The sequence below is a fragment of the Nyctibius grandis genome (assembly GCF_013368605.1).
Source record: "Nyctibius grandis isolate bNycGra1 chromosome 34 unlocalized genomic scaffold, bNycGra1.pri SUPER_34_unloc_3, whole genome shotgun sequence".
Taxonomy (NCBI): Eukaryota; Metazoa; Chordata; class Aves; order Nyctibiiformes; family Nyctibiidae; genus Nyctibius; species Nyctibius grandis.
The window spans coordinates 339184-362248 of NW_027167470.1; the positions used below are offsets into that span (position 1 = coordinate 339184).

The 23065-nt window shown below is 47.3% G+C and overlaps 1 pseudogene; it reads right to left on the reverse strand.

The window, feature by feature from the left end:
- Nucleotides 1-4038: 4038 nt before the first annotated feature.
- LOC137677068 (DNA-binding protein RFX7-like) overlaps nt 4039-23065 on the reverse strand; it is a 37689-nt pseudogene continuing 18662 nt past the window's right edge.

Below are 23065 nucleotides of genomic sequence, written 5' to 3' on the forward strand. Positions count from 1 at the left end.
CGTAACGAAGGGGGTGATTTGAGGGGGGTTTCAGTGTCCCCGGTGTCACCCCTTCCCTTTTTTTTTTAGGTTCAAGGAGGGCTACGTGGTGGTGCCCGGCTCGGAAGCGATCGTCTGGGAGGAAACCAAGCGCCATCCTCCCAAAGCCCAGTATCTCCCCAGAGCTGGGCAGGCTGCGGTTCCCAAACTACGTGTGTCCCCCACTGCCCTGACACCCACCCCAGATGAGGCGGGGGCTGGTACCCCCATCAGCCTCTTCTCCCCTGTGGGAGGGCACCAGCCTGTCTCGGACTGGGGCCAGGAGATGGACCTGGCCTCTCCCTGCAGAAGCCTGGGGGACGGTCCCCTTTCAGGTCCCACTGTCCCCAAGGCACGAGGGGCTTCTGGAGAGAGTCCAGGTAAAGTTTTGGGGGCAGAGCTGGGGGGGGCTCTACCCAAATTAGCTCTGGGGGGACACCAAACCTGGGCTGAACCCCTGGGATTTGGGGGGGACACGTAGCCAGAGCAGCAGGATAAGGGAAGGGACTGAGCAGGGGCTTGACTGTCTCTTCCCCCTTCCAGGGCTGAGCCCCGTGTAGTTCGCTGTGCCCCCCCAGGGGGTGCAGAGCCCCGTGGACCCCCCCCGAGGGGAAGAACCGAAGTTGAACGTGGAGCAAAAAGCTTCAGAGAAACACGAGGAGGCGATGGGGAGCCCGGCGGAGGAGGGGACGCAAGGTGGCGAGGGGAATATGGGGAGGGGGGACACATCCCGGGGTGGGGTCCTGCGGCACGGGGGGTTTCAGACCCCAATTTACTCCTTGTTTCTTCCCCCCCTCCAAAGGGTGTAGAGCACAAGTCTGATGAGGAGTGGCTGAGGGACCTGGGGGTGTTTAGTGTGGAGAAAAGGAGCCTGAGGGGAGACCTTCTTGCTCTCTACAACTGCCCGAAAGGAGGGTGTAGGGAGGCAGGTGTTAGTGTCTTTTCCCAGGTAACAAGCGACAGGACGAGAGGAAACGGCCTCAAGTTGTGCCAGGGGAGGTTTAGATTGGAGATCAGGAACAATGTCTTCACGGAAAGGGTTATCAAGCCTTGGAACAGGCTGCCCAGGGCAGCGGTGGAGTCACCATCCCGGGGGGGTGCTCCTGGGAGTTGCCATGGACCATGGGGGGACCAGCCCTCATGCAAGCGTTTCACTTGGAAAGGACCTGTAAGAGCATTGAGTCCAGCCCTTAACCCAGCACTGCCCAGCCCAACATCAACCATGTCCCACAGCTGAACAGGTGAACAGGTGATGAAATAAAGAGTAGAGCAAGGAAACAGTCGAACCATTGAACAAATGAACAGTTGAACAATTGCTCAGTTGAACAATTGAACAACTGAACAATAAAGCAATTGAACAGTTGAATAATTGAACAATTAAGCAACTGAACAACTGAAAGTTTGAACAATTAAACAGTTGAAAGATAGGACAAATGAACGTTAAAGCATTTTAACATTTCAACAATGGAATAACTGATCAATTGAACAATTAAACAGTTGAACAATTGAACAATTGAACAGGTGAACAGTTGAACAGGTGAACAGTTAATCAGTTGAACAATAGAGCAATTGAACAATTGAACAATTGAACATTTAAAACAATTAAACAGTTGAAAAATTGAACAAATAAACATTAAAGCAATTGAACAGTTGGACAGTTGAACAACTAAAAAATAAACACGAATAATTGAAAAACTGAACAATTGAACAGCTGAACAATTGAACATTTAAACAATTAAAAAATAAACAGTTGAACAACTGATCAAATGAACAGGTAAATAGGTGAACAGGTGAACTGTTGAAAAATTACTGAGTGCACTGGTGTTACTGGGAGTGCTGGTGTTACAGGGCGCACTGGTGAACAGTTGAACAATTGAACAATTAAACAATTGAACAGTTAAACATTTAGTCTGTTGGACAATTGAAAAATTGAACAGTTAAAAAGTTGCACAATTTAAAAATTAAACATTTGAACAATTGAACAGTTGAAAAATTGACCAAATAATCAATTAAATATTTAAACAGTGGAACCATTAAACAGTGGAACAATTAAACAATTATAAGTTGAACAATTGAACAATTGAACAAACTGTTGAACAATTGAAAAATTGAACAAGTGAGCACTTAAACAGTTGAACAATTAAAAAACGAACAATTGAATAATTAAAAATGGAATAATTGAACAATTGAACAATAAAAGAGTTGAACAATTGAACCGTTCATGAAGTGAATGTTTGAATAATTAAACAATTAAACAGTTGAGCAATTGAACAATTGGAACGCTGAACAAATGAACAATTAAAATATTGAACGACTGAGCAATTGAACGACTGAGCAATTAAACAGTTAAGCAATCGCAAATTGAACAGGTTAACAATTCAACAATTCAACAATTCAACATTTGAACGAATGAGCAGTTGAACAACTGAACAATTAAACTGTTGAACAATTGAAAAAATGAGCAGTTGAACAGTTGTCCCCCCCTAACAGGTTCCCCCCCGAGGGCCCCGCCCCCCGCTACTGGCTGCGATATTGCAGGTACAGAGTGGGGGGGGTTCATGTTTCCAATATTTTGTCCCCCTCCCCCCCAAGATTATGGCGGTCCCCCCTAACCCCCCCGCCAGGTGACGGAGCCACCGGTGCCATGACACTCAGCTGCTGTCTTGGGGACCCCCTCCTTTGATATTGGGGTCCCTTGCCCCCCTGCCCAATATAGGGGACTCCCCCTTGATATCTGGGTGCCCCCCCTTGGTGTTGGGGTTCGCCCAAATTTGTGGCCCGTCCCGCCCCCCCCTAATTAAATGGTGTTTGAGCGTTAACAGTTGCCTCTATTTTAAGAGGGGGGGGACTGGGTTGTTGTGGGGACTCAGCATTTATATACATGCACTTGGGAGGGGGACGGACCCCAAAGCCCCCTCCCCCACCCCCTCAGGAAGGGCCCCAAAACCCTTAAGACCCCCCCCCCAACCCCTTGGGGCTGTGCGGGGAGGTGGTGTGTGACCCCAAATTGGGGTGGGCCCCCCCAAAACTGTACCTCCCCCCCGGCCACCTCAAAATTAGGGGTGGTCCCTCCCCCACCTCTCTTTCAGGCTGGGGGGAGGGGCCTACATTAGGGGGGGGAGGGGTCCCCAAAAGTCAGACATGCCCTCCTGGGATGTTTAAGGGGGGACCCCAAAATTAAGGGGGGGACCCCAACATTAGGTGTCTAAGAGGGTCCCTGGCCCCTCCTTCCCACCCTGAGCCTTTCAATGTGGAGAGAGGGGGCCCTAAATCGGGGTAGGGGCACCCCAACCCCTCCCCCCCTTGAACCCCCACCCCCCTGCCAGGAGCTGGAGTTCAGTGCTGTATTTTCTGGGGTGGGGGAGGGGGAGTAAGGGGTGGGGGGGGAGGGGCAGCCCTGGGTGAAAGGGGCCCCCTGGTTTCAGGGAGGCACAGGAAGGTGAAGAGGGCGAAGAGCATGAGGAGCCCCCTGAAAAGGAGGAAGACAACGGAGCAGAGGGCACGCTGGAGGGGGGAGGGGCGCGTCGGGACCTCCTGTTGTCACCCCCCCTCCTTGTCACCCCCCCTTTTTCCTCCTCTCCCCCAGTTCAACGTCCTGTGATTCCATCCACATACTGTGTGATTTAGAGGGTGGTCCCGTGTGAGACTGACTGCATTTGATTTACTTGGGGTTGCTGTCCAGGGCCAAGGGCCAGGCACCTGCTGACGAGCTTAATTCAGTACCTGACAGTGTTGTTCATTCCCAAACCTCTCACTGCATCATCACCATCACAATCAAGTTTGTTTAACAACACGTTGGCTATTTTTTTAGTGTGTGTTTGTTTCTGAAGAGGCGGGAAGGTCGCCTGCATCATCCCAGTCAACGGGACTGACTAGCTGCTTTGCATTGTGTTATTGGCACTGGTGTCTGCAGGGACATTGGCAAGTACATCGTGAACTTCAGGAGCCACTGGACCTCCAAAAGGTGTCAGGTTAGAGCGCGGTACATTTGAGACAGGGTAAACAGTGCTTCCACTGAGATCACGCTGGCGACGGACAGCGGGGCTCACGCTTCCTGACGCGGTCTTCCACCAGCTCCTGACAGCTCCTAGGGATGCCGTGGTTTGCAACCGGTGAATTGCTGCCCCCACTGTGCTGTTATTGCCCCACTCCAGCTTGGCTTTGTCAGGATGGGTAGCCATAGGCCGCTGCACTGGCTTCACGGGGCTACTCCATATCACGCTGGCATCGTGGTAAGCCACACTGGAGCTGATGGGAGTAAATGCAAACGGGTTTCGGCATTCCACAGGACTTGGAGGGACACTGCTGCTGCAGTTCGAACGCGGTGGCCAATGGGCGCATGCCGGCTGCTTCCTAGAGCGCCGCCTACGGGAGCTGTCTGAGCCAGCCTCGAACAAGGGCTCTCTGGGGACACGTTCTGAGATCCAGCGATCATTTCAGAGGTGGGTGTTGGAGTCGGGGTGGGGTGGGAGTGTGAATTGGAGTGCTGCTGTTATGGATCGAATGTAGAAGTGTGCGCTGCTTGGATGAGATGACACGGGAGCTCCTTGAGCTGCAGTCTGACTCCAAAGTGCCATTCCTAGACAGCCACCCTAAGGGTGAGAATTATTCCTGGACATTTGCTCCTCCACGAGCACCAGCTCCTCCACTGAGGGACTGTATGTTCAAACTCCTTCAGCTCAGGCTGCAGAGGTAACCGACCTGAAGACTGTGCTTGTATCTGACCCCAGGAGGAGTCCTGGGGCTGGTCTGTAACTGCTGGCTGTACGCATCCTGCTGCGTGCCTTCGCAGGGCGCTGGCTCCCGTGCCGATTCCCGTGAGTCACCAGAGCCAGAGTGCCCTGCAACAGTCCTAACACCGATAGCTGGCTGCTGTTCACAACTCACAAAGTCGGAGGTGTTGGTGCCATGGTGCCATGTATTTGGGTTAAAGCTGCCATCATTTTCTATGACAAACGTGTTTCCTTCCAGTTCTTTTATATCTGGAGATGATGCTGATGCAAGCTGCTGCCCTGAGGTAGAATCACTGGTATTTAAATTGGTGCTCAAAGAAAGCTCTGTTGCTAAGTTTGCTGCAGCTGCAGAAGGTACAGGTACCATGCTGGGAACTTGAGCACGTGTTGCTGTATTGTCACTGTTAGCCAACGATCCAACCTTCGGAGACTTCTTAACACCGTTTGCTTTTTGACCCTCCCCAGCACTACCAGCTGGAAGCTGCTCCACCAGTGGTTTCTTTACAGGTGGTACCTGGGAATCCCGACGTGTAGAAGGTTGTCGCTTTCTTGGACTTTTAGTGCACGTTTTGACTTCAATCGTAGACTCACCAGGAGGAGGGGAACCGATGCTGGTGCTGGACAAGTTTTGACTGGCAACTGAGGGCTTCAGAGTGCTTTGATTATTGCCTGCTGAAGAAACTAGTGTGATCTCATTAGACTGTGTTTTCTATTTGGTCCCTGCTTCTTCAGCTCCCTGATCACAGCCCTTAACTGTTTTTGCCTCTATGACCTCATCAGCCGAATCCTTCAAGGCTGCAACCTCAAAATTAATTAGTTGAGCAGGAGGCAGGGCAGGGGTCACCTTTATGGATTTAGACATGTCGGAGCTCTCTTGGCCCTGTACTGAGTTCTCATCCAGCAATGCTTCTGGTTCCATTTTGATCTGGACCGCAGGCGCAGCTACAGCAGTGCTAGGCCTGGATCCTGGAGACTGCAGTGAAACAACAGATCCATTCTTCATCTGTGGACCAGTCCTCCCTTCTGCTGCTGCTCCTGCACTACTGCCAATGGAAGGCGCCTGGTTGACGGGCACACCACTGCTGCTTGGGGCAAGACATACTGCTGTCATTTCTACCACGTTTAAGGAATTCACATGCGGAGCCGGCACAACAGTCTTGACTGGGCTACTGGTAAAGAGCACCGGCGTGGGAGAGCGGACGGTGAGAGCACTGGTATCTGCTGGCTTCACCAAGATCTGCACGTAGCGATGCCGGGCAGAGCGGTCACCAGCTGGGCTGGCGGGAACCTTCTGGGGAGTCTTTGCTGACTGCTTGACCGATTGCATGTGCTGAGTGACCACCTGAACATCGAGTGGCAGGACCTTGCTATCGGACCATGCCACAGGACTTGGAGACGTCACCAACTGCCTGGTCCTTGGCACCTGGAGAAAGAGAGAAAGAAAAGGGGTGGTGACAAAAAGCAAGGAAGTTCTCAAAGCCCACAGATCACCTCATCCCCAAGCGTCTAAAAGGTGAAGGACAACACAGCTCAACACACCAAAGCTACTGAAGGTCAGTTTGGAACAAAACAAGCTATTTAACTACAGACAAGACAATTTCTATTTGTCTTGCCTAACGATTGGTAGACAGATATATGTGGCCTCAATTTTTAAGGCATGAGGCACTGGTCTACACACTACTCTGCTTTTCTGCTAATGAAAGGGTCATTCCCATACAACCCTTCACCACATGGAACAAAGGCAGACACACAAAGGTTAAAGAGGAGAGGATGCGTTCAAAGCACTGCTCATTGTTAAGGTTTCAAAAGCCAGACAAACCCCCTACCAGGCAGAAAAAATGGCTTACCTATTGAAATCCACAACTCAGCTAACATCTTAAAAACAAATAACCTTTCCCCCTCGCCCAGTTTTGCATGGCTGAAAGACAAAGGTGTTCCATGCTACAGACACTCATGCAAAAATAAAATCACTGCTGTCACTAAATGTGCTGCACCAATGAAAGCCAATTCACATTCCCTATTAGGGACTCAGCGACCCACACAACTGGTGTCAGCTCTGTCACGTGGTTAAACTTCATCTCAAGGGCAATTATTCCCACATATAACCTTAATTATCCCTAGCTGACATTCCACTGTCGACGACTTCAAAGACTAACTCGGCCTATGTTATGGGGTCAGAATTCTGCTGCCTCTGTATCGATCCCGTAACTCACGGCATAACAGAGTCATTGGGACAGAAAAGTGTCAAGGGACCGAAGCCTTTGAACATAAACGGTTTTTCTGTCCCACTGACACCACTGCTCAGTTACTGGCAATTTACCATCCTTGCATAAGGCGGTTTCTCTAGAGAACGGCTGGAGAACATTACGGGGATTGGGCTGGGGACAGCTGCCACGACAATGCCAACAGGAGGAGACAGAACTGCAGGACTTCCATTAGACATACTGGTCACACCCTGGGTTGCGGTGCCTTCTGGTTTCTTTGCTGGAGACTCTCCTGGCAAAGGAGACGGCAGTTTCTGTTCTTGCTGCTGCTTCTGGATCTTACGCTGCAGCTGCTGCTGGGCATCAACAGGAGATGGCAGAGTTTTCACTTGCCGTTGAAAGGAATTGCTTTCAGCAGTAGGTATAGAAGCTGAGCGCTGGGGGGATCCCTTTTATTCCTGAATGCAAAAGCAGAAGAATGAATTATAACCATGCACAGCCTGTCTGCTGTAGTGCCACTTCTGTATCTAACCACACAGAACACGTGGCAGGCACCTCCGCAACCGTTCTGGGAACACCTCCTCCACAAGGTGCTCCCATCCACTTCATGCTCAAATTATTCAGTGTTTCAGTTTATTTCCACGTTTGTGGCAAAACCTCTATCTGTCAGACAGGTTGGGCATTAGCTGCTAAAACACCATGGACTGGTATCTTGTTTCTAGAATCCCAAATTGCAGCTTTTGTGTCAGCAAAATCCAAAAACAATGCATTTCATGTATCTGACAGGAGAGGGCAGCGGGTAAGTTTCAGATGAACCTTTAAACTTAAATCATCTGCTGGGGTTCTGTTTTGTTGTCAATGTCTAAGGCAGCTTTGAAAATGAAAAATCGTTCCAGAAAGCTGTGGGTCTGTGTCACAGAGGAGCAGCTCTGAGAAGATGGTATTATCTAATGGCCAAGGCATTAAACACAATGCATATGATATCAGAATGGATCACAACCTGGGTGTGACAAGGGATGTGGTGAAAGAAGGGCAAGAAGAGAAATGTCCAGGGAAAAAAAAAATAAATTAAAAAAAAAAGAAGGAAAAGGTGAAAAAACTATGGGAATGAGAATGAGAGAACATTTTTTCTGGAGACAATGCCTTTGCTGATCACAAGCAAGCAAGTGGTGCTTCCAGGGAGAAGAACAGGGAGTCAGTCTCATCTGTGCAGCTGGTACTGATCTCACTTACAAAATCACATCACATTTATCATCTTTTGTTTATTAACAGTCAAGAGGATTAGCGTGCTCTCGCAGTGACCAACTAACCCTGTTGAACTGCCCCCCTAAAAATGCTTTAACATCATTCACATTTTGTAGATTTCGCAGTTTATTTTAAAATAAACTCTTATAAATTAAATCAACACCATTTTAGGGCAAGCATTTGGTTTTAGATACCCAGTACACGCTTGGCAACTGTGCTCTGGGAGCCCACCCTCTCAGCAACAGTCTGCATGCACCATGAGAGCTTCAACACTGCAATGTTTCCCCTTTCACAATTCCATCTTCACAGAGCAGTGAAATGCCCAAATATATTGCAGTTCCTGGAAAACAAGTCAGCTATGTGGGCCGAACACCAAAGGCAAGTAACGTTTGTGAGAAAAAAATTCAACACATTTTTCTTTGAGGGTAAAAGTTTGCTTTTTCCTCAGTTAATGCACAGACACTGTAGCTCCTTGCGATAAAGTCCAATGCAAATATTTTATTTGCCATTCTACAAAGAACCTCTCCTGAAATGACTGTCCAAGCCCCTGAGGCATGCATTGGAAATAACTGCCCTTTTCCTTGAAGGAAACCATGTTCTCTTGAAGGAACTACAAGGAGAAGCTACAGGAGTGGAAGAGCTGTACGTATACCCAGCATTCCTTCTAGCTCATGGCAAGCAGAACCAACGAAGCCAAGCAACAACAGGTAAAAAAAGGAGCATACACAGGCAGCAAACCCTGCCCCTGCCACCCATCAGTTCCAAGCTGCAATAAAGAAAAGAGAGCTGGGAGCAGAAAGAACATGATCCAGAAGGGGATCACCCCACTTCACAGCCCTGACTGAGGAGAAGGAACACGCCTCCACATAATCCAATGTGAATCAAAGTGAAGACGTTTATTAAACACAAGCCGTCCCTTTTATACATTTTGTACTTTCCCTGGCTGTAAGCATGTGCATTGCTATTCGTTAATATTACTAAACATACTCTTCTTTGATGTGTTGATTGGTCACTGCGCTGCCACTGGTCCTTCCTTAGTTGGCTCCATCAGTTCTTGTTTCTTCTCCTCCGTGTTCGGCTCCCACCGGCTACTCCCTCAATTCTTGTTTGCTCAGCTGCTGTTTTTCCTCATCTCTCGAAGGTCGGCTTGTTGACACTAGCTACATGAATCTTCTCACGCAGCTAGGCCTTCACTCCATACTCTCATACTTCTGGCTCATTACATGACCATTCTGCTCCAAAAACCCCTCTACAATTCCCCCTTTCTTTTCTTGAGCCAGAAAGGCCGTGTTTATTGTCCGCTGCAGGGCCCTTTGCAAGCAGGAGAATAAACACGGTAATACAAGGATGATAATACAAATCACAAACAATCCCATCAATAGCATTTTAATCAATCCGACCAGCCACCCTCCAATTCCCAAATTACCCAACCAGTCATCCAGGAACCCATGCTGTTCCCGTATTTTCTGTGTGGCATCCATGAGCTCTTTGATCTGCTTATGAATTGACCTGGAATGATCATTCAGATCCATGCAACACATCCCATCAAACTCCTGACATCCGTGACCATGCACTAATAATAAAAAATCTATAGCAGCTCTATTTTGTAAGGTAGCATGTCGGATACTATCTACATCATTGGCTAATGTTCCTAAAATTCTAGAAGTTTGATCAGCTCTTTTTGCAACCCAGCAAGCTAAATTTCTCAATTGTGTTAGTCCTTGTGCAGCAGCCACACCCGGTGCAAAAATAGAAGAAAGAACTACTTTGGTCCTAGACCATAGTTCTACCTCATCTTTACATTCTTTCCCTAAGGCAGTGACACTTCTTTTAATCTTGTGTAGGTTAGTGTGGTTTAATATGACCTTTCGTGTAGGCATTAGTAAGCTTAATTTACCTATGGTACACGGCCCTCCCAGTTTTTTACTGGGCAGCCCTGGCCAAGCCCTATCTCCACAAATTAGGAATAAACCTTCTGGTAATTTTCTAGGCATGGCCAAATCCGGTGCTGGCTCTGTTCGACCGCGCCCTACGTTTGCACACCAGATAGATTCATTTTGCCACAATGGATTACTGGGTGTGACATTTTGTAATCTCTTTATGTTGTTCTGATAAAAGTTTGATCCCTCTGTGTAATTGAAAAACACACAGGATTCTGCCTCTAAAGTTCCTAGGATGTCAAGTTCTTGGGGCTCTAAGGGACTGACAGGCAAGCTATCGTCCCATAAATCCCAATGTTCGCCACATTTCATTGCATTCTCACAGAGGCTCTGTTTCAGCACATTCAACCCTGCCACTATCTCCTTACTTTCAGATCTGTTTAAGGGGACCCCCACTAGAAATGTATGAAAGGGTTGTTCAGGCTGAGCTAAGGAGGCACAAAACTGCGTCTGGTTCAAGCTCCGCATCAGAGTCACCCAAACGTTGTGACTCCCCTTCCACGGTGTCGGTGGAAGGACTATCGGTTGATGACCTTTTGTCAGGTCCAGGACCCAAAGCAGGCTTAACACAGAAAAAACAACCCCTTGCTTCATCATGACTGCGCCTTTTGCTCCCTTTTCTATACCTCCCACGCAAACCTTTTTTCACACTTCCCGCAGTCAGGCACTGGATCTCTCTCGAGAGGTCAGTGTTCCGAGGCAGATCCTGAGTTGGCTCCTGTAGTTCAGGTTGTTTTTGTAGCCACGGCTTCACCCACTTAGCTGGTACCCATTTGGCTGCTGTATCTGTAACGACACATGCATACCCTCAGCCCAACGTTATTAATTTCATTGGACCTTCCCACACACCAGTCACCCCATTTTTTACCATCACTTTGGCTTGTTCCTGTTCTTTCTGAAAAGCCTCCATACCTCCCTTTAACCCTGCACCACGTTTTACCGCTGGAGGTACAGAGTAGTCCTGTGGCAAGCGTAAAAAGTTTAGTATATAAAGCGCTTTACACAACCTGTCAGGAGGAGATAGCCCTGGCTCTCCCCCTTTTTGTTTTTGTAAAAGGTGTTTCAGAGTTTGATTCATGTGCTCCACAATAGCTTGTCCCGTTGGTGAATGTGGGACACCTGTTACATGCGTTATACCCCACAGTTGGAAAAAGTCCTGTGTGGCACGTGCCACATAGCCTGGGCCATTGTCCGTTTTAATCGTCTGTGGAATGCCCAGGGCTGCAATAGCAGAACGCCTGTGTCGTTGAACGTGTTTGCTGGATTCGCCTGTTTGTGCTGTAGCCCAGGTAGCAAGGGAGAAACAGTCAACACTCACGTGGACATATTTCAGCCGTCCAAATTCGGGGATGTGTGTTACATCCATTTGCCATATCTCCAACGGTCCAGTACCGCGGGGGTTGACACCAGGTGCTAAACCACCCCCAAGATGTTGACAGTCTGGACAGGACTGGACAATCCCACGTGCATCTGCACTGCGTAGCCCAAACTGACGCCGCAGTACCTTAGCAGATTGATGGAAAAAGGCATGGGATCGTTGTGCTTGAGTGAAGCGGTCAATTGAGGGCGCAGCCCAGGCAGGTGCGACAAGTTTGTCTGCCCGAGCATTGCCTTCAGCTAAGCCTTCCAGGAGTCCTGTGTGACTACGGATATGTGTGATGAAATATGGATGCAGTCGCTCTGTCAGCAAAAGCCATAATTCATGAAAAAGTTGGTATAGTTGTTCATTAGCTATCTCTTTGAGCAGAGCACGCTCCATCCTCTGGACAATCCCTACGACATATAAAGAGTCACATACCACATTAACAGGTGCTGTGTTCCATCGCCGGAAGACCTCCACCACAGCTCGCAATTCTAATTGTTGTGTAGACCCTTGAATGTCAGATAAAATTACATCATTCCACTTCCCGTTATCTAACCATGTTAGTGCTGCTTTTTGAGCTTTGCCTCCAGCATCTGTAAAAACGGTGACACCACTGACCGGACGTTCTGACCTTTTTGGTAATTCTTCCCATTGACCCAATTGCAGCACAGAGAAGTATTTGTGAGGGGGTAGATGTAGCTTCAACTCGCCCCTATAATCCAATAACGCAACTTGTAATGGTATGGAATTTTGTAATGCCCATTGTAGATACTCTGCAACCAGTGGAATAAACAAAAAAGCAGGTTCGACGCCTGCTATCTCCACAACCCTCTGCCTTCCTTTCATTACAAGTTGCGCTATGGCCTCTACTTTCGTAGTGATGGTACGTTTTGGTTGCATTGGCAAAAAGATCCATTCCAGCACATGCAGAGGATCCTTGTCAGTCACCCACTGCATAATTAATGCCAGGGGGTGGCGATCGTGATTGATAACCAATACTCCAGTACTGTAATCTGGGTCCCAGCGGTGAGTGTATGCCATAGCTATTTTGGTACTCAGGTGTTTCAATGCCTGCTCAGCTTCCTGTGTCAATGTGCGGGGGGCATCTGCGCCACCACCTCCCTTTAGCAATTGCATCAAAGGTGCCAGTTCAGCATTGGTGAGACCACACAGGGTTCGCACCCAATTGAGGTCTCCCAAAAGTTTTTGTACATCATTTAAAGTACTGATATTCACACGAATTTCTAGTTTTTGGGGTCTAACAGTTGTTTTGGTAATTTCCCACCCAAGGTACTTCCAATTTTCCTCCTGCTGTACCTTTTCTGGGGCTATTTGCAATCCACCTTTTGCTAGTTCAGTCTGCAGTGTATTAATCAGTTGTTTTTTATCCAATTGTTTCCCTGCTATTAGAATGTCATCCATATAATGGTATATAACCAAATTTGGAAAATTCCTTCACACAGGAGCAAGTGCCCAGGCCACATACATTTGACACATTGTCGGTGAATTTTTCATTCCCTGTGGTAACACAACCCAGTGATAGCATTTCATAGGTGCAGCTTTGTTCACTGATGGCACCGAAAAAGCAAATTTCTGATAGTCATCAGGGTGCAAAGGGATGGTGAAGAAACAATCTTTTAAGTCAATGATTAAAATGTTCCTATCTTTAGGGATCATATTGGGGGATGGGAGCCCTGGTTGTAGGGTTCCCATATCATCCATGACCTCATTGATTTTTCGAAGGTCATGTAACAAATGCCATTTGCCACTTTTTTTCGGAATAGTAAATATTGGGGTGTTCCATGGGCTTGTTGTGGGCTCAATATGACCTTTTTCCAGCTGCTCCTGTACCAAGCTTTCAAGGTGGGCGATTTTTTCTGCAGACAGCGGCCATTGATCGACCCAAACTGGGGTTTCTGTTTTCCAGGTTAGTTTTAGGATTGGTCGCCCTTCATCAATGGCCGCCTCTAAAAACCCTCACTGTTAGTTACCAAACGTGCCCCTAACTGACTTAATGCATCTCTCCCCAGTAAACAAATGGGGACAGGCATCACATATGGTCTTACTGTACAGGTACTCCCATCCTGCAATTTGCAACAAATCACATTTGTACTGATTTTAGTGGTCTGTATTCCCCCGACCCCCAAAATGGGCGTAGGGGGTATCTCCAATGGCCACGAATGAGGCCACGCTGCTTGACTGATTATTGTAACGTCTGCTCCAGTATCAATCAGCATAATGACCACGCAAGTTTTCCCACCAGGTTCTTTTAGTGTTACCCGTTCTGTTGGTTTTGCCTTACTGATATCCATTGCCAGATAAACGTCAGCCTGGCCTGTTGATCCAAAACCCCCAACCCCTCTTATCCGATACCCAGCTGTGGGCACAGCTGATTTAAAGGGGACCAGTTGTCCAACTTTTTCTCCTTTGGGTATATGAATTGGTGGCAGGGGGGTCCATACCATAATAGATATGACCCCTGTAAAATCGGCATCGATTATACCGGGTAAAACGAAAAGACCTTTTCGGGTCGTAGAGGATCGCCCGATAAGTAAGGCACTCAACCCGTGACCCAGTGGGCCTTTCACAGAATCACAGAATCACAGAATCACAGAATGTTAGGGATTGGAAGGGACCTCGAAAGATCATCTAGTCCAATCCCCCTGCCGGGGCAGGATTGCCTAGACCATATCACACAGGAACGCGTCCAGGCGGGTTTTGAATGTCTCCAGAGAAGGAGACTCCACAACCTCTCTGGGCAGCCTGTTCCAGTGTTCAGTCACCCTTACAGTAAAGAAGTTTTTCCTCAAATTTAAGTGGAACCTCCTGTGCTCCAGCTTGCACCCATTGCCCCTTGTCCTGTCAAGGGATGTCACTGAGAAGAGCCTGGCTCCATCCTCTTGACACTTGCCCTTTACATATTTATAAACATTAATGAGGTCACCCCTCAGTCTCCTCTTCTCTAAGCTAAAGAGACCCAGCTCCCTCAGCCTCTCCTCATAAGGGAGATGTTCCACTCCCTTAATCATCTTCGTGGCTCTGCGCTGGACTCTCTCTAGCAGTTCCCTGTCCTTCTTGAACTGAGGGGCCCAGAACTGGACACAATACTCCAGATGCGGCCTCACCAGGGCAGAGTAGAGGGGGAGGAGAACCTCTCTCGACCTGCTGACCACACCCCTTCTAATACACCCCAGGATGCCATTGGCCTTCTTGGCCACAAGGGCACACTGCTGGCTCATGGTCATCCTGTTGTCCACTAGGACCCCCAGGTCCCTTTCCCCTACGCTGCTCTCCAACAGCTCTGTCCCCAACTTGTACTGGTACATGGGGTTGTTCTTGCCCAGATGCAGGACTCTACACTTGCCCTTGTTATATTTCATTAAATTTCTCCCCGCCCAACTCTCCAGCCTGTCCAGGTCTCTTTCATATCGGTGGGTATACATTGTACTTGCGGGTCTATCAGAGTCACCTCTACTGCTGTGGCAATGTCCACCCCAGCACTCCCTCTCGTGGCGGCGGCGACGCCATCCAGGCAGCCCGGGTGGAAGACCTGTTTTGTGTCATCGCGCTGGGTCTCCTCGCGCTCGCTCCCCCATTTCCCAGCCGAGTTCCCTGCTTAGTGAATCTAGATCGGCATTCATCTGCACGGTGACCGTATTTCCGGCAGCGATTACAGGTCCCTGCAAACTCATGACTTTTTACTCGGCATTGAGCCTTAAGGTGTCCCGGTTTGCCACAGCTGTAACATTTTGGTCCCTGATCGCCTCTCCCTGATCATACTAGAGGTTTCACCGCAGCCGCAAAGGCTGACGCCATGTATCCTGCTGTTTCTTCCGTTGTTCCTACGTGCTCACACGCATCCATCATTTCTGCCAGGCTAGAATTTTTGGGTAATGTCTGTAAAATGCGCTTACAAGTAGGATTAGCATTGTCGAGTGCCAACGACATTAGCAACGCCTCTCGAGCTACATCGGTCAGCGATGCCCTTTCCAATGCTTCACGCAATCTTTCTAAAAATGTCATATAAGGCTCAGATGGACCTTGCCTTATTTTTGTATAGGCAGGAATTACTTCCCCATCTTCTGGGAGGGTTTTAAAAGCCTCTCAGGCTAAGGTGGCAGTAAGTGCCAAGGCTTCTGGTCTAAGTCGTGCCTGTCGTTGTGGACCACTAAACTGCCCTTCTCCCACCAGTTGGTCAAATGTTATCCCTAAAAGTGGATCATTATCTCCCCTCCCCAGGTTTTCCACCACTGCAGCCTGTGCTGCGTCATGCCACCTCGTCCGCCACAAGAGTTCCTGCATCGGGGTTAAAATCATCGCCATCAATTGCTTAAAATCAAAAGGTGTTAAAAGCATAGACATAAAGATACTATTTATAAATGCTTGGGTATAAGGTGCATGCAACCCATTTTGTTGTACCGCTTTCCGTGACTCCTTAACAATCTCCCACTGTAATCCTACCCAGCGCGGTGGTTCTCTCTGATTTCCCAAAATAACTGGGAAAGCTGTGGGCAGAATCTCCCCCTCCACTAGCACATTCTGTATAACTCCTCGCCACCGTAATCGCGGATCGTCTCCTCCCCCGTCCCCCATGACAGAGTGCATACCAACATTCCCATCCATGTTTCTCATGCGGTTAGTCCCAGCCGCCTCAGCACCCCCCCGGCCCCCCCGCATAGGCGTTCCCTTTCTTCTTCTCTCCTCTGCTCCTCCTTATGTTGTCTCTCAGTTAAGGTCATCTGTCTTTCCAGGTCTTGTAATTTTGCTAACAATTTTTCCACCCAAGCCACTGGATCCTTAAATTTCCCTGGACCGCCGGCAGGCGATGGGGGAGACGACGGGGGCAGAGGGGGATATTCGTATTCGGCGCGATTTGCGAGATTGGCGGCTCGTGGAGGCTTGAAGGGTGGGGGGGTGGGCTCGGGCTGATGCTCATCAACCTCCATTTCCTCCGGTTTAGGGGGCTCCCCTGTTGGTTTAGGGGGTATTTCAATTTTCTTCTGCTCTTCTGGTGGTGCGGAGGGGGTTGAAAGAACCGGTATTGGCGGCTGACCAAAAACACAAAGACCTCTCGCCCCAGGGTTAACCTCTGTTGGACGCAGAGCCGTAAAAGCCCCTGCTGCAACAGCCCTCTCTGCTTTCATTTCTTGAAGAGCAGTAAGAACAGCCCTCCATGCAGTTGCCAGTTCTATTGCTTCCTTTTCCCCACTGCTTATCGCGTCCCATAAACCCTTTCCAATATCTTCCCAAGTGTCCACCTTAAAAGTGCTCTGGGGGTCCGAAGGGAACCCATGCTCTCGACACCAAACTAACAGTCTCCGGAGCAAATGCTCATCATATTTCACTCCTCTCTTAGAGAGGATATGTAGGAGAAGCCTTACTATCGCGCTTTCTTCTTTAGAAATATTTTGGCCCATCTCCTTTTTCCCCCGGCTGCTCACCTCACTAAGTGTCCCGTTGCAACGTTCTTTTCTTTTCTTGCGAGTCGTCCTCCGTCTCGCCCCGGTCTTCAGACCTGCTGAGCTGTACTCCAGCCGGTGTACCTCCTTCTGGGCTATTCCCCGAACTTGCCGTCGATCAGCGTCTCATCAGGGTCACCATCTGAGGAGAAGGAACACGCCTCCACAAAATCCAATGTGAATCAAAGTGAAGACGTTTATTAAGCACAAGCCGTCCCTTTTATACATTTTGTACTTTCCCTGGCTGTAAGCATGTGCATTGCTACTGGTTAATATTACTAAACATACTCTTCTTTGATGTGTTGATTGGTCACTGCTTTGCCACTGGTCCTTCCTTAATTGGCTCCATCAGTTCTTGTTTCTTCTCCTCTGTGTTCGGCTCCCACCGGCTACTCCCTCAATTCTTGTTTGCTCAGCTGCTGTTTTTCCTCATCTCTCGAAGGTCGGCTTGTTGACACTAGCTACATGAATCTTCTCACGCAGCTAGGCCTTCACTCCATACTCTCATACTTCTGGCTCATTACATGACCATTCTGCTCCAAAAACCCCTCTACAGAATTACGGCCCAAATCTTCCTCTGCTCGTTAGTTGGGGATAGGAGGGAAGGGCAGCAATTCCTCTGATACCCCTCATAAGCTCTACAAGCAAACTCAACAACACATCAAAGAATTACTGTCATTAACATAGTCTCACAGCCAGCCAGAATCAAGAGCCTATAAAGGGCCGTGTTCTTGGGCAGGTTGTTGGGCTTATCCACCTACGCAGCAGAGCAAGCGATGCTGGGCACGATGAACTTCATTTCATAGGGTCTCAGAAGGACCACTAAACCATGCCAAGTAGTTTCAATTTGCTACTCAATATTTAAATCATTAACATAAATTTGGACTAAACTTCCTTCCTAAACCAGGCCTAAAATGGCATGGAGAACGCATTTCCAGAAGTTAATCACAATTAAAAAATGTGTTCCCAAATTCAGGTTTTACTTTATCCGGGTTCTCCCCCCATCCCCTTCTTTTTGCTCTATTTCCTGACATTTCCTTCTCCTAAGGGACTCCCACAAACTGAGGAAGTTCCCCATGACAAGACAAAGTGACTGATGAGGACATTTCTTCCTAAGATTCCACACAATTTTTGTGGCTCTCTCCCCACCCATGATAATTCTTCTTCTGTAAAAATATGGACACAAATACCCAGATTTGTTCTTCCATTGATCTCATCAAATCAGTACACAAAACAATGCTCCCTCCATTACTCTTACTCACTTCTTTATAGCTATAAAAATCACATCAGCCTTTTTCCTCTCCACAGCATCACTCTGGCAGTTCACATACAGTGTCTCTTCTCTGCGACACACAAACCCTTTTCAGATCACCAACTTTTCGCGTTCTGTAAATATGTCTGTATTTCTCTCTCCTAGACCACAGAGTTTGCAGCTGCTTGCACTGGAGCATAATTACAGTAAAATAAATGTAAGGAGGCTAACTATTAAGGTAAGAGTGCGATAAGGTCACATTTTAACCATCCTGAATTAGAAACTTAGGAAACAGAACTGAAAAGAGATCCCCTGGGTCAAGCTACAATTACATAGCATTTCTTCCTTAAAACTTCTACAGCTTTATCCAAAACATCACTACTAAGTCTTGGACTCCCTTGCTAGACAACCCAACATTGTATTTCATGAAACAATTCAACTGAAACACAACTTTTCCATTTACTACTACATGGAAGGGTTTTTTTCCTCTATGGAAGACAAGTAATTCTGGGCTGCTTGCTAGCATTTAACTCTCTCTGTAAGCGCATGCTTCAAGTGAGACCTTGGCAAAGGCCAGCATACACTGAATCCAGATCATTACTGGTAGTTCTCTTGAGTGGTTTTTAATTAGAGCCTACAAGCACCTTGATGCCTTCTGGCCTTTTACTGCTCTCCCTCCCTTGCTCACTGCAGTGGCTGAGCCCACCCAGCTCGGCAGAACGCAGCAAGAGCCGACCCTGGCGGAGGCAGCAGGTATTACGGTACTGCACGATGGCTTCGAGGGATTCTCATGGGAAGGTGTAATTATCAACTTGGAAAAGACAAAATTCTTGCTGATGAAAAAAACTACTTTCTTTGAAAATCACTAACAGTTTTTGTTTTTTAAACGAACACCTCGGCGTGCTAAAGACTAGACAAACTGCAGCTCAGTCTCAGAAAAGCTTGAGAAAAATTCACATCCTTGTAGCCTTTAGACTTGGTTATTGCATTTCTTTCCTAGCAGAGCTTCTTGCCCCTACGCTGAAGCTGCAGAACCACCCGTGGTATAAGCAGACTGTTTTGCACAGCATTTGCCCCAAGTTCTTCACAGTGGCTGCCTCTTAACTGATAACCTCATCTGTCCCCAGACCTCACTGTGTATAGTTCTGCCTGTAACAATTATGCCTAATTGCACTATGACAACATCAGGTTTTTTAAGTACTTTAAGGTTTGTATTAAGTTACAATTAAATGGGGTCATGTTTTTGCATGACCTCTGGCATGGACTATTTCTCTACAAAGGGAAGGAGGGAAGGAAGCAGATTCCAACTTTGGACACAGAGAACAAGACTCTGCAGTCAAGGGAGAGAGATAGTGCTCCCCATCCTAGAAGCTCTTGCTCTGAAATGTCCTTCCTCTCTCAGGAAGTCTGCACAACGCTGTGAAGGAAGCCATCTCTCCCCTACAGCAGGGCAAGCCTCGCACTGTGCCTTCCAAGTCTCAAGTCAGCTTTTGGGATGACTTCCCAGTTCCCTCTTCTCTTTCAAGCAATACTAACAGTTGAGGAGAGGCAGTTTTATGCAATATCTGTAGCACAGCTTAAGAAGGATCTTTGGCTTTACAACTAACTTCTAAATTACTGGTGTGCACAAGTATAACCTAAGAGCAAGAAATGTTCTGATAATTCTGCGCTGCACTATCAATGAAATATTAGTTACTGCATATATATAAGGCAAGTTCCTTTATTCCAACATCTACCGTTGCACTAGATGATAACGCTTCTTTGATTCCTCGCTGCTCTGACAACTAAGCGACAGAACATAAATTTAAAGTTGTTTCTGAAGTTGTATCTTGCAACCTAACACTACCACAATTAATAATGTTTAAAGAATGTTGGGAAAGGGCCTGCATTTTTTATTTAAGAACACTTCTACATTTAGCTGGTAGTTGAGCCATAACGACAGATGTTCTTCAGGCAAGTGCAGAAGTAGTTACCGAGAAGCATTCTACCAAAGGATATTTTGATTTGCCTCTTGTGCCTGGACGACGGGCCTTCATATTTGGAAAGACATTTTTCATGATCTTTCCAAAGTCAGCAGCACTCAATGGCTGGGAGCCAAGATTGTCACAAGAGCTCCTGCAACAAAGAGAAAGGAAGTGTGAGCGGAACCAAAGTCAATACAAGAGGCCAGCCTGCGTGCTAGACTCCATCAAGGGTTTTCAAAAGAAAACACTTAGACCCATCCATATTTAGAATCACATTTAACATGAATGAAGCGATCCACAACGAATTGAATGCGTTAAACGTGTACAAACAGAGCTATTAATACCATAGTCTTGGCTTTGAACTCGGTAGAGAACAAGGCAAAGTCATGTGGAGACATAACAAAGAGTGGCATTATAGAGAGCACAGTTAAGATTTACTCCACAACTCAGTTTGAAGTATCTGTTTCAGTTCACTTATTTTAGGACATCATAAAAGCAGAGAAGTACAGCTTGAGTGTGGTAAGGCCTGAAGTCCTCAGGAATACTTGAAAAGCAGCAGGTAAGAGACCTGTCAGTGTCCAGAGAAAGATTCTGCCTACACAACCTCAATGGAAGAGAGCTTAAGAGGACCCAATTTAATAAAACATACCTTCCCCAGGAACCAGATTCACCTTTACAGGTCTAACACAAACACGTACCGAGGACCTAGTCCTCTTACCACTGTATCCCTACTGAACTATGAGAGCTGCTTAATTATAGACATCCTTATAGTCATTAACAGCCCTAAATTAACAGAGACTTCATCTGCCTCTGCAAACCTAGATCTTCGTGCAACTGAGCATACAACCTAATGATAACAGGGAATAAAGCAACAAAAGGTAATTATTTTGCTAAGTTTACTTATTCTAGTAAAATGGGCACTGTTCTCTGTCTCCAGTTCTGTCCTGGTTTCACTGGGATTTTGTCTCAGTGTGTGGCCAGCCATGGTGATCAGGGCCATCAGCAGTCAAACACAGGGCAGCTGACCCAGGCTGGCCCACAGCTGTGTTCTACATCACTGACAGTCAAGGTCACTACAAAAGGGAGGGCTTGGGGGGAGAGGTGGGGCTGCTTTTGCTCTGCTCTCTTCTGGCCTCCCTTTTTTCCCCTCATTGCTGACAATTGCTATTCCTGGACAACCTGCCGTAACTTGTAGCTAAGTACACTTGTGTGTGCTTTGTGTTAGCATTTATATTGGTTTCTTTATTTTATTAAATCTGCTTAATTTTAACCCACAAGTCTCCCTCTTTTTCCCAATTTCCTTCCTCAGCTGGGAAAGGGACAGTGGGTGAGAGAAAAACTGTTATTGTTGAGCCCTGGGCACGGGCTAAACGAAGATGACAACATATATTCTTACCTGGCTCCTAAGCTATCCTTCTTGGCCAGGCCAATGACAGCTGTAACCTTCACCCTGACAACTTGCGGGTTCTCCTAAAATACAAAGGAACATATTCAACATGCATTCAGATTTATTTTTCAGATCTATTTTTAATTTATAAAGCTAAAGCAATTATTGGCATAATTCTGAATTTACACTGAAAACTATAAACCAAGTAGCGAAGTTATTTTGTTTGATAGAAACAGCTCTAAGTTTCAGCAGCAAACTTATTCTGCTTTTACCCCTTTTAAAGTCTTATCACTGGTGTATCCACATATGATGGTAGACACAGAATCCAAGAATCTGGATAAGTCAACACAACAGGGTTTGGCTGTTTTTAGAATTCATTTTATTTTGTTATTTTGTTTCTCGGCATCCCAAAGGAGTGGGAACAGCAATAGCTGTTGGTATTATGCTGCCCCTATAACCAGGAGAAAACACCGAAAGAAATCAGCTCGTGAAGAGAAGGATGACGACTCAGAGCCTTCTAAGGCAGAGCCAGCACATGACCCAGATGAGGGCCCTTCTCAGTGCTTAACCCCACAGGACAGGGTTGCTAACCCAGCACACTGCTGTTCCTGCCAGCCTTCTTTCCCAAGTGCCACGCTGCTCTGGCAGTGGCAGGCGCCATTCTCCCCAGCGAGCCCTGCAATACACCTGTATCACGCTGGATGCAGCACGCATTGCACGGGGCAACGGTAAGAGCAAGCTGCTGCTGCCACAGTTCATACAGCCCAGTGACTGCTGCTGCTCCCAGGAAGGAGAGCATCTGGGAGCAGTTTCCCCAAGCAGCTCCCGTGTTTCTCAGCAGGCAATTCTTAGCCATGTTTTCTCCAGAGTAGGGAAGAACCTTTGTGAGAACATGCTCCGAACAGCACGACAATTTTTGGTGCCCATGGGCATGATCTGTTAGGACACAAAATGGGTTGCCATTTACATCTCACTAGCCCTTCGAGGGACTTGCACTAAACACCCGGACAAATGCGTACGGACCAAGCAAGTTTTCACCTAATGGTATCTCGGCATTCATCAGAGAGTGGGAAATAGACTCCGACCATAAATTTGTTTCCTGAGGGGAATGAAAAGTGTATCAAATTTATCACAACAGATTAATAAAGCAGTAGAGAACTCTGGAAAAAGGCAAGAATAAAGAATTCTTGCATCTATTTTTGTTTTTCAGTACACAGAGGCCACGCTCAAAATATTGGGATTTCTGAAATGACAGGGCAGCAGGGTATGAAATTTTTAAAAACCAAAAAACTATTTCAGTTACACTTTATTCAAATTACAGCTTCACAGGAGTGACATAAGTGATTGCACTCCTCCTGTCAATTCATATAGCTGTGCAGAGTCTTACATGGCTTATCTGATGAGCTACTGAATTCAAGAGGGGAAAAGAATCCCAACAGCTGTGACCATGTCAGAGGAAGGAGACAGAGGAGCACTGTTTCTCTGGAAAGCAGAAAGCTT